Genomic DNA, 15568 nt, shown 5'->3' with positions numbered 1-15568 from the left:
CATTTGTTAAACAGAAAACCAAACAAATGAGCAAATAAAGATACCATGCAATTATTCTGCATATATACAACCTGGAAAGTTTGGAAAAATCAAATAGCTTTATAGAGAAGTTGGTCTTCACTTTTTCATTTCAGGGTCTATATGTAGCCTTATCAGAGGCAACAGAAGAATAATTAACCCTTATAAATTATAAATAACAAACTAATAAGAAAAGTATATGTATTATTAAAATTGATTTTCCCCACTCTGTTTTACATACCTTTAAATCCATTTCACCTTTTAATTATACAATGCATATTCTCTCTTTGCAAATTTGTCTAGTCTGCAGTGTTATATCGTTTTATATACATTATAATTTGGCCTGAGGATGAGGGTGAACCTTGAGCTTTGAACATAGAGGTCTAGAGCAATGTCTTAATAGAGCACATACACGAAACGTTTAATTACTGTCAATATTATGATTTTTAATAGTCTATGCTGAATCAAGATGTAAATTGTCCAATACTATAAAGAAAGGGAGAGAGAGACTTGAAGGTCTGATTTAACCATAGGAGAATTTAGGGCTGAGATAGCCAAAAGAGCAGAACCACACCACTCAGTAACCATAAATGTAGTAATTTAGAAAAAGTGGGATGGTTCTATCATGTATATAATGGTTTCTGTTCTACACGCACCAACACAAAAACCAATATAGACCATTAAAAGACTTCAGCACGGTGGTAGCAGTAACCAGCACCATGGACTTGGGGAAAGCAGACACTTGTTCCAGCTGGTTGATGAGTCTGACTCCTGTCTAGTGGCCAGTCTTTTATGCACAGTGGATTGGGCTCAGCCTTCTGCTTCTTTTTGGACATCTGCATTCCCCAGGGGCTGTTGTTTCCACCATTTATTGCTTTCCAATCTAGGTGGCTGGTATAAGCAACCCATGGCCTTTTGGTCACCCCAAGCAAATTTTTTTGGGTTTTGCCATAACTAAACCCAAGTAATGTTAGTATCATCAAACATACTATTAGCTTGTATAAATTGTTCATCTGCATGTCTTTATTTCTTTGCCATGCAATTAAACCATTAAACAGGGGCAGATACATCTCACAGCTTTTGAGAAAGCTTTCCCTGTGACAATTACCTGCATTTTGCTTGTTTGACCCGGACATACCATAAGTGTCAAACAAGACCTGGGGAGATGTAATCAAGGTGTTACTTATCTGAGCATTACTTTTAGGTAGGCCATAACATTGTTCCATTGACTGTCTGAAAAATTTCACAATCTCGAAACTGAAAGACTCAGAAACTCTAAAATTTTCTATGGACCTTTTTCATCTTTTGGTGAATTCTGTGTATCGTCTAAACAGTCACACAGCAACGTAAATATTTGGATGATGTAAAACCATATGTAACAACAGCATGACTGTCTGTTAGGAAAATGAATAATTTTCTGCATCTAACAACCTGTTCCTAATGATTTGGTAGAGACCTATATGTTTTCAGCACCAAGCTCTGCTCATTTAAAGGTGTGTGGTTTGAGCTGCTAGAACAGAGCTGCTGCTCCTATCTTTCACAGTCAGAAGAAACTTGGCTAGGAAATATGAGCTTTTTGGCAGAAACATACTGCTATGTTTATAGACAGCTGCCCCAGAGTGAAAAGATGAAGGTTTTTTAGCTTGAAACTCAGCTAAAGAGTACACATGCTTTTTTACATGCAACAAGACTCTCATGTTCTAGTTATCATTGAAAGTGCAACATTTCCCATAAAGAAAAAGGAAAGGAAATAAGAATTAAGGTTGCACACTATTCATGCGCGCACACACACACACACATATATTCATAAAAGTTAAAATAAGGGGAAACTTTCCAAGTTTTTATGCTTATAAATGTATTTGATATTTTATCAATGATAGAAGATATGCATTGGAAGAGATGATGTATGCATGAGGTGCTAGCATGTTGACATAAAAATACAGGGGTTTTTGTATGGTGGAGACATCTGAAGTTCCATGTAATTTCATTCCAAATAGCCTCATTACAGTCAGCTACTCTGTTTCAGAGGGAACAACACCCTTCTCATTTTTGTCCTCACCACTTTCTGTGCAGAGTAAATATTCGTACACTATTCTCACATGCTTAAACTGGGTTCACGCTTTCTCAACGTTAGACTAGCGTCACAATCCAGTGACACTGGATTGTCAGTCGCTTTTTAAATTCCTAGCCACCATATGGGTATTCGTCTTGTTTGTTTGGGGCTTAAAATATCTGGTAGAAAATGACTGATATATTTGCTTTTGCAGTTTCTTCTTTTAAAGGAGAAATTCTGGCAAGCTGGCTGGGATGGCTTTGGAGAATAATATTGCATGGTGGAGCCCTTCTGTTATAGTCCAACAAAGACTACAAGAATCAGCCTGAAGTGATCTTTTTTTTATTATTGACTAAAGTAAGCACAATGGCAAGTACATACAGAGGGGTACACATGAACTATGCAGCAAAGCCCAACAACTTACAAACAACTATTCAGGACAGTTCTTACCACAGAAAAAAACCCCATCTTTTATCTTAAAATCTGGTTTCTTTTTACCCAAGAGATTTTAATTCATTGAGTTCTCTTAGAAAACATGATTTGTTCTAGAATAGTCCTCTGAACATTCATCTGAAAAGCCTCAGGCTTCAAAGGCAAAGAATCAAAGTTTCTTTCTTTCCAGGAGGAATCAAAGTTTGTTTCTTTTCCAGGATTTTTTTTCTTCAAATATTCCTGGTGTTTACAGCCTGGAAAATGTTGCTTGACTCTTGATTTAGTTTGAGACTCAATCTGTATCTGCAAGGTGATATTCTGTTTTGCATGTCCAAAGGTTCAGCTTGAGATCGGTAGTCTGAGTGAATGAGGATGTAGCATGAAGATGAGGCAGACTTGTTTATACCATTCTGAGACTTCTCTAGGGTTCTGGAAGGACAAAAAATCCCAACTGGACAAAAAAACCCAACCAATCAAAAAACCCACCAACCAAAAAAACCCAAATCCATTCACACATAGGAAAAAAAGCAAACAAAAAACGCAGGAGACAGTTTTAAAATTCCTGTATAAAAATATTGCATATAGAACAAAAAACATGTTTTTGTAAAGTCATGAAAGGTATGGATTTAATAGGAACTCAATGTTTAATTTACATTGTTTTAAATTTCTTTTTACTTTTGATGTAATGTTAAAAATACAGGCTGTTTTAGACTAACTCTAGGACCCAAGGGAATGGCCTGAAGTTGTGTCAGGGGAGGTTTAGGCTGGATATTAGAAAAACGTTCTTCACCCAGAGTGTGGTTGGGCACTGGAACAGGCTCCCCGAGGAAGTGGTCACAGCACCAAGTCTGACAGAATTCAAGAAGCATTTGGATGATACTCTCAGGCACATGGCATGACTCTTGAGGGTGGTCCTGTGCAGGGCCAGGAGCTGGACTTCAATGACCGTTGTGGGTCCCTTCCAACTCAGCATATTCTGTGATTCTGTGAGTCTTTACTAACTCCAGAGAAAAATAGTCATTAACTTCCGGCTTGACTGTTTGGTAACTTTTCCAGCAGACTACTTGTTTGATCCCTTTAACAGAAATTACAAATAGTAAGTCAGATTCAGTTCCAGTATTATTAAATGTGAAGACTCTATTCCCACAAAGACAGTGAATTTCTAATTGCATTTTTATGCATATGTTTGATTTTCATTATAACAAATTACTCTTGCCAAAGCTGTTAGGAAAAGCAGAGCAGAAAACCCTAATTAAAAGGGTAATAGGTAGAAATTCATCGCAACCATGTCTAGATGTGCTTTCTAACAATATAAATTTGTGAACAGGTCATGATTTAAAGCATTGTAAAATACAATAATGCTATTTATCATTCCCTTCCAGAATGAGAAAGACAATTTAATTAAATGTTGATCCTATTTTACTGGACTTCATTAGCTTTGATTCTTACTTCAATCACTATGTTTTATTTTGCATCTGTGTCTTTTGATAATGCTGTTCTTCAAGAGCACAACATTTAAAAATGATAACTTTGAATAAATGGACTATTTTTTAAACTAGTGGAGTATGACAATTTTCAAAATGAGGCTCAGGAACATATAGGTAAAAGAAATAAAAAATATTCCTCTGGGTTCAAGCATTGCTGAATATGATACAATCACCTTGATATGTCTCTAGTAGTTGATTGCACAAGCTGGCATTAGCTGGCATTGCCTCAGAACAAAAGAGTAACAGCCTAAGAATAAAACTTTCTTGCAGTGGAGTATTACAAGCTTGTTAAGTGACATTGTTGGCTTTTTCTGTCATCAAGATGGAGCATTTCAGTGACAATTTGGAAGGTTACAGTTACTTTCCCAGTTTAGGCCTAGGATGCATTCCTAGTGGTACTACAGAACTTGAGATGCTGTGTCTCAAAATAAAGTAAAACAATATTGAATATTTAAATACATATGGTTGTTAGTATATATGATTTCTGTAACACACTGAGTGAAGGAAAGCAAAGACAGAGAGAGAGAGAGACATTTTCTTCTTAGCTGCCTAGGAGATGAAAAATGCCCATGAAAGACAAATTGTGGTGAAAGATAGCTTAATATCTTCCTAAAACAGTAGACCTGTTATGTAGAATAAGTCATTCTGTATGACTCCTGTAAAATAATCTTTTAGATTACTGCATTTTATATGGTGTTTTCAAAATAATATGCTCATCACATACCAGAACAACTTCATGGAAGACTAAGTTTGTGTGATTAGTATGTAACACAGAAGAATCTATATAATACAGGCCATGGTATATGTTCTGACCAATAGATAGACTAGAATAATTTTGTATTGATACCTGAAGTGCGAGACTTACATTTCTTGCTAAATATAACAGTAAGTTAGAAAATCAGTTAGTTAATATGGTACCAAAGCAGTGTTAGTCTGATATTTTTAAGATTTGATGTTTGATGTTAAAAGGTGAATGTTATCTACTTGGGTCTAATAGTTCAAATGAAAATTCCTTTCCTGGCTTTTAGTTCTTGCTCTTGTAAGTGTATTTCAATTCTGTAACTGCAATTTTGTGATAAATTTGTATATTTTCTCTCAAAATAGTAAAAATCTTAAACGTCAAAATTTTTCTAGAAGATTTATTTAACTAGTACTTGGAAAAAAGCATTGTAACACGTAGGAAGATCATTGGTAGCTTTTAAGAAGTATCAAGTATAGGAAGAATGGACACTTAATACATACCTTCTGACATTAAACAAGAGAAAGTTTATATTACAGTATTCATAGTAGTATAAATATTTGACCATTTTTTTATATTTAGATACACACACATCTATATGTATGCATATATATATATATTTGTAACTCATCTTCCACATTTCTTCTGGAGAACTAGTCTTCTATGGTTTATACAAACTCAGTTTTTGATAGTTTCAGAGTTAGGGACTCTTTCTACTCTTGCTTCCAAGGTCACCAAAAGACATATTTCTTTTACTCTGAATAGTAAACTGCCTTCCTACTATGATGTTACTTATAAAATGAATTTACTCAAGAATAACATCCTCTGATAGCACCATAACTGTAACATCTCAGCTATTAGATGCTTTTTTTGTAGGGAAGTGGATCCACTAGGCAAAAACTAGAGGACAAAAATGTGCTACAAGTAGCCATATTTTAAAAGTAGGATTTCTACCCTGCAGTTTTTAATCTAAAAATTTTCTGTTACATTGTCTTTAAAACGCTTTTATTTCTTTTATATAGTATGTACATATTCCTGATTGTTAAAAGAATTTTTCCATGAAAGTAGTATTAATATGGACTTACCCAGTTAGACACAATAGAAAGCTTTCCAAGGGTCTCTGGGGATTTTAAGTTAAGGTTATGGTTACTGTACCTAATATTTCAGCCAAATAAAACAATTTGGATGTGATGTATCAAGTATGAATTTACTATAGTGCTTTAGGATAATCTTCCTGGGGAAAAATAAAAGTAAAAATAAAATCCTAAACTCCAAACTATTTCATGTTGTTTCTAAAACAAATAATTGGTTTCTAAGAACCTGAAAGGGTTGCCAAGCATTGGAACATACTGCCCAGGGAAGTGGTTGAGTCACCATCCCTAGCGGTATTAAAAAGACATGTGGATGTGGCACCTGGGGACATGGTTTAGTGCTGGATTAACATGGTAGTGCTGGATTAACTGTTGGACTCAGTGGTCTTAAGGGTCTCTTTCAACCTAAACAATTCTATGATTCTAAAAAACTGCAAAAAGGTCGTATGATTTTCTACCTGCTGTGACTTTTCTATCCCTCTATGAAATTTCCCATAGGGGATTCAAAGCGTGTGGTTCCAGTACTGGAGTCTTAGTAATACCTAACAAAGTCTTTCCTTTGTAATGAAAGATAATCTGAAAGGCATTTCAGAAGCTTGTATTTGGCATCACAAACACATGCACAAGTGAAATTCTGTTCTGCACAGTAACACTTTGAAAGTACCTTGCTTGTTTAAACACACCATTGGGAGAAACAATCTGTTTTGCTAATGTCTTAAGCTCTTCAAAGAAAACAAGCTTCCTGGTTTAAAATTCATGGTGTTTTTTTAATGATACATCACTGCTGGGAAATGGGGAGTCTGCTCTGGTGCTGTGTTGCAGAGGTTGTTCGGGATGAGCTGACAGGTAACCTAGTTTTCCATTCCCAGAAAGCATTTGGAAAAAAGAGACATACATTTTCATTAGTGCTAAGTGGTAACAGTTTGAACATTGATTCTCTTTTTCTTAATAACTCTGAACCTAAAACTTCCCAAAACACTCAACCCTGGATTTAATGGCCCTTAGTACTCTCTCACAGAAAATGATAGAATCATTTTGGTTGGAAGAAACCTTTTAAGATCATGGAGAGAAACCATTAACACAGCACTGCCAAGTCCACCACTAAACCATGACCCTCAGTGCCACATCTACATGTTTTTCAAATACCTCCAGGGATGGTGACTCAGCCACTTCCCTGGGAAATCTGTTCCAGTGCTTGACAACTCTAATAAAATGATAAAACTGCTCACAGAGAAAGAAAAATTCTAGTTGAAATAAAGATATCATAGTGTGGTCCCAACGGTTTCTGATGGATTTTTCCCTTTATGAATTTATTAAATACTCGCAATAGAGTTTCTGCACTGTTTCCCTGATTGAAGGAGAACTAGAGGGTGTGTTTGTGGCTGATTGCAATTTCTGATTGATAGGGAGAACGACAGATTGCTATTAATATCAAGTCAACTCTTTTTAGGGAAATATGCTTGACAAATACTAAGAGTTCCTATCAAGAGAGTCTCTTGTTTATTGCAAGACTGATTGCTTTAAAACCCACACTGAGAAAAATAAACTATAATTTTGATACTTGCATTATCTTTTATATAACCTCTTCCAAAACCTTTATTTAATATGATGGAGCAGAAAACTTCTGATATAGAGATGACAGAAGAGAATGGTATGAGGATAGTATACTTTGACTATAATGAAAGTATACTTTAAAAGAAGAGGCACAATAATTAGAAAATGTAGAAGTCCCTTGCCTATGCTGTTTAAAACATGAGAAGGATATTGATTGGTACTGTAGGCTCACAAGCTTTTCTGGCCAGAAGAGTCTAATTATTTAATTAATGTTACATAATGGCGCAGCAAAGGAAAAAAAAAAAAAAGAGGCATTTTCAGAAATGTAAGTGTGAGGCTGGAGATTTCTATTTGTTATTTTCATGTGATTATATGTGTTATTCATATTATTCAGAGAAAAGTCAATCCTCCAGCCCTTTATCCCAGTACTCCACCAGAAAGCAAAGCAAAACCATGATGACTCCTAGTCAGGAGATTTACTCAGTCATCATGAATTTTCAAGTTATGTTAAGTGCATTTGGCTGTTTTTTTAACAATTTTAGTTCATGTTTCCAATTTTATTTCTATAGCTACTATGCTAAATACTGTTTGATATACAGCTGAGATGCTTATATATTTTACCCCAGAAGTTATTTTTAGCCTCCTTAAACATGATGAGAATCTCAATAAAAGCTTGGAAACGTGAGAAATTGCAGATGTGGAGGAAGAGCCTGAGCTACCAACTGCATGGCGAAGACTCACTTTTACCTTGGGTAAGGAGGTGCCAGGCCAAGGCAACTCCCTGGTTCTGGGCCTCACATATGCAGCATAGGGGTAACTCCACATATTCAGCCTTACCTCAGTATTAGAGATCTGGTTGTGGATCAGTGAATTGTGCATAGGGTGATCTTGACATTGGTGTGGTTTCAATTACATAATGGATTCCTGCATGCTGGATAAGGATTTTTGGTTGAGCAGTGACATAGTGAGGTCAGCTGTTTCCTGGGTGAGGAGATGGAAGTGCAGTTTCATTAGGGCTGTCTGTATTTTAAACTGATAAAGAGCAAAGAAAGATAAGAAATTAAATGAAAACTTTTTTATTGCACATGTAAATGCTGAGAAATTAAAAAAACCCTCAGGAATCCCCAGATAAGAAAATGTCTTTATCTGACATATGATAACAAAAACAGGAGGACCCACTGCCAAATAACTAGACAGAAAAACAGCCTCATTTAAATATGTCAGCATGTATTTATGAATATGCGATGTACATGTTCTGATGAGAAATGTGGTTAACAGGTGGCAGTATGTCCAGGAATGAGATCAAACCATCTGGATCCTGATCTGTATACTGCCAGCACTTAATTTTTGAGAGTTGCTTCCTTGTCCTGTTAAAGATCCCCCAGAGGCCCTATCTTTGGATTAGAGAGTGCTGGACATCCAGTGGAAAGTGCATTTGTTTTTGTACAAAAGGTTTAAAAGCTCTAGGGAGACATGTTTCTGTGCTGTAACTTCCACAAAATGTTTTGCTGGAGCAAAAAAGCCCAGTGTATAAATCAGATGTGCTGCTTCCTCCCACTCCTTTTCCCACTGGCTTAGATAATTATGAAAGGAACAATTTTATAACTGCTATAGTTTCAAGAGCCTTGAGTACTTCTCAGAAGTTACCATAGCAAAAAAAAGGTAATAGTTTGTCAGGAATACAAATTTAAGAGTTAGACCTCAAGTGACTAAGGAGACCTTAGACCAGCCTTCCAGTACCTGAAAAGTACCTACAAGAAAGATAGAGAGGGACTTTTTATAAGGACCTATAATGATAGGACAGGGGCGAATGGCTTTAAGCTGAAAGAGAGAAGGTTTAGACTGGATATCAAAAAGAAATTATTTACTGTGAGGGTGGTGAGGCACTGAAACAGGTTGCCCAGAGAATTTGTAGATATGCCATCCCTAGAAGTGTTCAAGGTCAGGCTTGATGGGGTTCTGAGTAACCTGGTGTACTGGAAAGTGTTCGTGCTCATGGCAGGGGGGGTTGGAACTAGATGATCTTTAAGATCCCCTCCAACCCTAAACCATTTCATGATTCTACAACCCAGAAGAATGTCAAGCCCATAGATCTTCCTAAAATTGCTTGTTCCTTTGGACTTGTAGGTGCCTCCTTGGGGTCAAAGGTTCCCAAAAATGAAATGCTTTTCTAACTGCATTTACATCTTGAGCTCAGTTTGGTAACCAACATGGTTGTTGCAGAGTTTTGATTTGTGATGTTAGTCTACATTTCATCTGTCTAGTGATATGGCCCATGTTTGTGGGGGTGTGTTGGGGTGTGCTGTCAGACAAATGTAATTCAGACTTAAGTATCTGACATGCAATAGTCTGTTCCTGGGACTGTAATCTACTGCTTTGGAAGCAGATGTGGTTTTGACAGAGCTGTGACTGTGAAACACTTTCTTCAGAAAGTTTCTTGTCATACCTAGCTGGGTAGTGTCAGCCCATAGCACTTAAGCTTGAGTGCATTCTATTTGTCTACGTAAATTCCAGTGAGGGCTTTTTGGCTTCTATCAAGTCGGTGTCATGTTCACTCAAAGAGATGAAAGTAGTGAGTATTTGCAATCAATTACAAGTCAAAGTTTTTTGTGATTGTGGTCAGAAAGAAAAATGTTTAGACTGTAAAATGAGCTACTTCATGATCAAGGTAGATGCACGTTTTGATGATTCTGCATTTCCATAGTGATTTTTTCCTGGCCTGCATGGTCTCTTTCCCCTGGTTCCTCTGTATGAATTCAATCACTACTGCTCTTCCTATTCATAAGCCATCATAGCTTAAGGCAGTCTTGTCTCCATTAGTGATGGGCTGCACGCATTATATGTCCTTGGCTATTTCTAAAGAGTAATTGAACAAATATAGGGGATATATACATATATAGAGAGAAATCAAATGCTTCTTGAGAAAGAACCTTCTGTTCACAAACAGAGAGAGGCCATCTGGGGCACAGTGACCATGAAATAATACAGTTTTCAATACTCAGGGATGCAAGGAGGGCCATCAATAAAACCTCTGCACTGGACTTCTGGAGGGCAGATTTCGGCCTATTCAGAAGACTAGTTCAGAGTGTACCCTGGGAAACAACTCTTGAAAACAAGGGGGTCCCGGAGGGATGGAAGTGCTTCAAGAAGAAAGCCCTGAACGCACAGGAGTAGGCTGTCCCTGTGTGCCAAAAGGTGAACCAGCAGGGAAGACAACCAGTCTGGCTGAACAGGGAGATTTTGAAGGAAACTAGAGTAAAAAAGAGAACCTACTGATTATGAAAAAAGGGCTGGCTACTCATGAAGAGTTTAGGAATGTAATTAGGTCATGTAGAAAGAAAATTAGAGAGACAAAAGCGCAATTTGAACTCAATCTTGTCACTTCTGTTAAGGATAACAAAAAGTCTTTCTACAGATACAGCAATAGCAAAAGGAGGGGCAAAGAAAACCTCCATTCTTTATTGGACATGGGCGGGAGCATAGATGAGAAAAATTTGAGGTATTTGACACCTTCTTTACCTCAGTTTTCAACAATAAGACAGATTGTCCTCAGGACAACTGGACTCTGGAGCTAGTAGACAGACATAAGAAGTTGAATAGCCCTCTCTGTAATCCAGGAGGAAACAGTTTGTGACCTGCTGAGCCACTTGGATCCTGACAAGTCTATGGGACTAGATGGGATCCATCCTAGGGTGATGAGGGAGCTGGCGGAAGAGCTCGCCAAGCTGCTCTCCATCATTTACCAACAGTCCTGGCTCACTGGGGAGGTCCCAGATGATTGGAAGTTGGCGAATGTCATACCCATCCACAAAAAGGTTCAGAAGGAAGACCCAGGAAACTACAGGCCCGTCAGCCTGACCTCAGTGCCTGGCAAGGTTATGGAGCAAATCATCCTAAATGCAATCACCTACAGGATGGACAAGCGATCAGAAACAGCCAGGACGGGTTTAGGAAGGGCAGGTCCTGCCTGACCAACCTGATCTCCTTTTATGATCAGGTGACCCACCTGGTGGATGAGGGGAAGGCTGTGGATGTGATCTACCTGGGCTTCAGCAAAGCCTTTGACACCGTCTCCCACAGCATTCTCCTGGAAAAGCCGGCAGCCAATGGCTTGGACAGGGGCACTCTCTGCTGGGTTAAGAACTGGCTGGAGGGCCGGGCCCAGAGAGTGGTGGTGAATAGTGCTGCATCCAGTTGGTGGCCGGTCACTAGTGGTGTCCCCCAGGGATCAGTGTTGGGCCCAGTTCTGTTTAATATCTTTATCAATGATGTAGATGAGGGGATTGAGGCCACCATCAGCAAATTTGCAGATGACACTAGGTTGGGGGGGAGTGTTGATCTGCTGGAAGGCAGGGGTGCTCTTCAGAGGGACCTGGACAGACTGCAGAGTTGGGCTGATTCCAGTGGGATGAGGTTCAACAAGGCCAAGTGCCAGGTCCCGCACTGTGGCCACAACAACCTCATGCAGCACTACAGGCTGGGCACAGAGTGACTGGAGAGCAGGCAGGCAGGAAAGGACCTGGGAGTTTGGATTGACAGGAGGCTGAACATGAGCCAACAGTGTGCCCAGGTGACCAAGAAGGCCAATGGCATCCTAGCCTGTATCAGTAACAGTGTGGCCAACAGGTCCAGGGAGGTGATTGTGGGAGCACAAAAACCAGTTCTCAGCAAAAGGAAACTCAGTAAATCTGAATCACAAACCTTGGAAAACAAGGGCTGACAAAAAACTCATGATCTGAAGGAGCTGGACCCTTCTACAAGACCTGTTAAAGTTCTACCTTATGGATTAAGCCTGGCTCCAGCAGAAATCAGAAAGGACTCTTGAGATGATTGTATCAGACCATGTCTAAACCCCTTTAATCCCTTTCCCCCTATGTAATCTTGGTTAAGGAAAATATTTAACCCATTGGGCAACGGTAGTAAATACTTGTGTAATTCCCTAATTAACATAGCTCGTCCTCTTCATTAACATGTCCAACCCCAGATGCCTTTAAAATAGTGTTCTCGTGTTCAATAAACTATTCCAGTTCCCCCATACTGGGGTCGTGTCTAGCTTTTATTTTTCAGACTACCACTGGTGATTCTTCCCCTGTACTCAGCGCTGGTGAGGCCACACTTCGAGTACTGTGTCCAGTTCTGGGCCCCTCAGTTCAGGAAGGATATTGAGGTACTGGAGCAGGTCCAGAGAAGAGCAACAAGGCTGGTGAAGGGACTCAAGCACAAGTCCTATGAGGGGAGGCCAAGGGAGCTGGGGTTGTTTAGCCTGGAAAAGAGGATGCTCAGGGGAGACTTTATCACTCTCTACAACTACCTGAAAGGAGATTGTAGCCAGGTGGGGGTTGGTCTCTTCTCCCAGGCAGCTATCAGTAAGATAAGAGGGGATTCTCTTAAGCTGTGCCAGGGGAGGTTTAGGTTGGATATTAGGAAGAAATTCTTTACTTAGAGGGTAATCAGACACTGGAATGGGCTGCCCAGAGAAGTGATGGATTCTCCATCACTGGATGTGGCACTTAGTTCCATGGTCTAGTAACCATGACGGTGATGGATCAAGGGTTGGACTTGATGATCTCAGAGGTCCTTTCCAATCCAGTTGATTCTATGATTCCATGATTCATAGAGAGGAAATGATGCTTTAAACAGACCTCAAGATTTACGTTGAAATATTGAGGACTACTGGGTTGATATTAATCTTTTTGTAAGAAACCTGACCTACTCAGAGGTATTTCCAAACTTGACAATGACAGTGAAATGTTTTCTCTCTTACTATGAATCATGTGGGATATTAGAGGAGTCATCTGAATTAGCAGTTGTAGATTAATTAGTCTTTCAGATCATCAGGGCTCTGAGTTGATGGTTCTTTGGTACCTTATGCTGTTCACAAGAAGTGACAAGAAGTGACTTTTGGATCAAACGAACCCAGACGAAAATAGATATTTAGAAAGTTATAGTGTAAATATTTAGTTTTATACAGTATATCTGGGAAAGATCAAAGTGAAAATTAAAATCTAATACTTCAAGTGACTTATTTCCACTTACTAGGAATATAAACCACCAAGCCAAAAAAACCACACACAACCCCCCAAAAACCCTTAAGCAACAAAACAATATAGAGGAAAGAAAAGAAGTTCTCTTCCTCCAAATGTGCTGTTCTTTCTCAGTAGCTGAGTTGTTTTTGTTCATGTTTCCCGAATCTATAAAATTGAAAAAAATTCTTGTTTGCTGATCAGTGGAGAATTAAACATATACCATTGTGGTTCTTTTCTCTGACATTTTCACTCTTTTATTTCCAGTCCTGGCGCTAACCAAGATTTTCCTGATCTAGTTTAACCTGGAGTTGGTCCTGTTTCTTCCTTGTCTTTTGAAGATTTGTACTAGTAGTAAAAATATTTTTGTAATTCTGGATTTCTAGAGTGAAAGCTTGTCAACAAATCATATTGGTGGCGTCCTTTTTTCATATGACTAAAGATGATTAGATTAATAGTTGAGAAGACACCATTGGACAGGAGGAGGGGATGAGAAAGGAGAGGAAATGATAATATGTAATGGATATTCAATTCATTTGAATAAGTCAGAGTATTACTAATGAAAATAAGTAAGAAAATAAGGGAATTTGCCTCTTATGGTATCTAGAGGTTTTGTACCCAAACAGACATAAATTTAAAACTATGCATTAATTTGATTCCACTCGAGGGAATGATTGATCTAAAAAGGAAAAAAAAGATTTTTTTGCATTCTTTTTGCAAAATGTCACAGAATAACCTAGTGCTCTTTGACTAATCATCTATTAGGAATATTAGCCTGCAGTTTTGCTGTTAAACGTAATTGGCTGTCTTTTAGCTCTTGTGTTTGGATAACATGTGTTTTTATTGGTGTTAAATGATCCCTGGGGGATGTTGAGTACCTACATTATTAGTACTCATGAAAAAAGCTAGTGAGAATAAGTATTTTGACTCAAGTATTGTTGCGATTTTGGCTCTTGGACATTTTTTTTAAAGATAAGATGTAATCCTCTGCTTTTAATTCTATACCATGTCTGCCCATAAATCCAAACTAAGGAGAGATGGGGGGGAGGTGTTTTTTTAAGTGAAAGCTTGTTTGCCACACTATGAAATGTTTTCCCTGACTATGTGTTTCTGGGTAAACTGCACAATGCATGATATCATGTTTTATGTTTGGGAATCCTGGAGACAAATATACAGTGTTAACAAGAAAGAACAGTTACATGCAAAATGGGACTATCTTCTTTTAGCCAATTGAAGATTTTTACATTTGTTTCCCTGTATTTTATTTTGCTGATTGCTGAATAAATGTATAAAGAAGCTATCATAAAACTATGGAAATTTATAGTAACTTACTTCTATGTAAGTATGTATAATTGGCTTTTAAAAACCCATGTACTTATAATAACTTTTTTTAAATAGAGTTGTTGAAAAAAGACAAATACGTCCTTTCTAGACTTCGATATACACCTTCTAGTAATACATTATATTTTGTAGTAATATAACATAAAAAATATTTCTGAATAAATACTGTTCATTAACAATGAGTTAAGTGTGTTGAAATGTCTGGTGCCTGATCTATAAATAAAATCCTAAAACCCTCATCAAAACACTTGTATTTAATAAAAGAAGGTGAAAAGAGAAGTTTTAATTAAACATGCAATGAGGAGATTATGAAAAGATCCATTGTAGATTTGGATTTTTTTCCTATAAGTCAATGAGGCTCAGAGATCAGAAGTTAAAAAGGTACTTTTAAATTTTTTTTTTCTTTAGTTCAGAAAAAAGCTTTCTAATGATAAATAATGGGTAGGGTCTCTGTCCCATTCCCAAGACTGCTCTGATGTCCTTGTTTGACCTTGGCTGATGCATGTTTTATATGCTCCTGACATTCACTTCTAAAAAAGAGACAGAGCATTCGGTTTTTCTGACTTCCTGGAGCAATTTGAAGCTATATTTCAGCTGTGTGATGCATTTGGAGAGATTCTGCTATGCATACCTATTGTAATATTGTTGTCCAAAGCTGAAAAAAAAGAAATTGAATGCAAATATGACAAAAGACAAATGGCAGGTAAAGGGAAAAAAATAAAGGAAATAATAGAAAGATGAAGGACAGGAAATTGCAAAAGAAAAAAAGAAAGAGAAAAACTAAATCTGACAGATGGGGTAGAAAATAGTATGTCATTCATTATTTTAAT

This window comes from Pseudopipra pipra, chromosome 1, assembly GCF_036250125.1.
Source record: "Pseudopipra pipra isolate bDixPip1 chromosome 1, bDixPip1.hap1, whole genome shotgun sequence".
NCBI lineage: Eukaryota > Metazoa > Chordata > Aves > Passeriformes > Pipridae > Pseudopipra > Pseudopipra pipra.
The sequence above is the reverse complement of the archived record's forward strand: the minus strand, read 5'-3'. Positions refer to the sequence as shown.